This window comes from Octopus bimaculoides, chromosome 19 (genome assembly GCF_001194135.2).
Source record: "Octopus bimaculoides isolate UCB-OBI-ISO-001 chromosome 19, ASM119413v2, whole genome shotgun sequence".
Lineage (NCBI taxonomy): Eukaryota > Metazoa > Mollusca > Cephalopoda > Octopoda > Octopodidae > Octopus > Octopus bimaculoides.
Window position 1 is genome coordinate 52,923,018 of NC_068999.1, and position 1,431 is coordinate 52,924,448.

Sequence of the window (1,431 nt, forward strand, 5' to 3'; positions counted from 1 at the left end):
TATATATATATATATATATATATATATACAAACACACAGTTTAATCATACATTTGCAAAAGTTTTAATTTCACTATTGTGTAAGAGAATCAGTTTTCTTTATTTTGTTTCTCTCCTTTTCTTGTTTAGTATATTCATCCAAACGAAACTCGTAAATTGCCATTTCTTCACTAACTCACATTTCAACATTGTTCTTGTCTCGAGGGTGTTCCTCGAGACAAGATGGCTGACCTTCTTCTAATTATCATATTACGAAATCATCCTGACAGAATGAAGCGAATCTTGGCTTGAATCGAAATTGCCTTCAGATTTTCATCTCAGGAAAATTAATCTCCTATAGGCATGTTCTGCTCTTCCTATTTTTTCCTTCTTTGATTTTTCGTGTTATTTTTTTTTCTCCATCTTACAGACGTCACATCTCGTTTTCTGCTGATACAAATATTATTTTTTACACGTTAATGCTGTTGTACAATGCTTATTTAGCAACATAGTACTAATTCCTGCTGCTATTGTACAACTGGTTGTTACTATTATTTCTCTTATAGTTGTTACTGTTACATTTGTTGCTGAAGTTGTTGTTCAACGTATTTTTCATGTTGTAATGTTCTTTTGTTTTCCTTTACAACGGTTCTTTCTTTACTCTTTGTCAATATTTATATATTCCTCTCTATTATATATATTCTTTAGTTTTCCTTTGCTGCTGTTGTTTTCGTTGTTTTGTTATTGTTGATGTTGTAGATAAATCTGATGGCTCTTTTCATGCTTAATGTTGAAATGCTTAATGTTGACAACGTTCTTGGTGAATCCTTCTACTCTTCCTCCTCCTCTTCTTGCTTTACCTTATCCTCTTCTTCCTCCTCCTCTCCCACTTCCTTCACCACTTCCTCTCCTCTTCCTTCTCCTCTTCGCCTCCTCTTCTCCTTCTCTTCAACCTTCTCTTCTTTTCCCTCTACCCTTATTTTTACCTTCCTCCTAAATTCCTCCTCCACTTCATTTCCTCTCCTCTTCCTCCTCGGCATTCTTCACTTTCTTCTTATTCTCTTTCTATTCCCCCCTTCTTCTCATCCTACTCCTTTTCCACTTTCTCCTCATCATCCTTTTTCTATTCCCCCTCCCTTCCTCCTTCACCTATTTTTGCCCCTCCTCCTCTTCTACCCCTCTTTCACATCATCCTCATCAAAATTGTCCTCTTTTTCCTGCTGATTTTTTTTTCTTTTACCCCGTTATGACTTTGTGTCATGTGGAAACCGTTTATTGCAACATCAAAAACACAGAAAAAAAATCACAGACAAAAGAAAAACAAAAAAAATTCAAAGGAAAAACTTTCCCAAAATATAGTTGTATTATTTCATTACAATTTTCCATTATTTGTTTTATGCCGTCGATTTATATATACATACATACATACACACATTCATACATACGTATATAC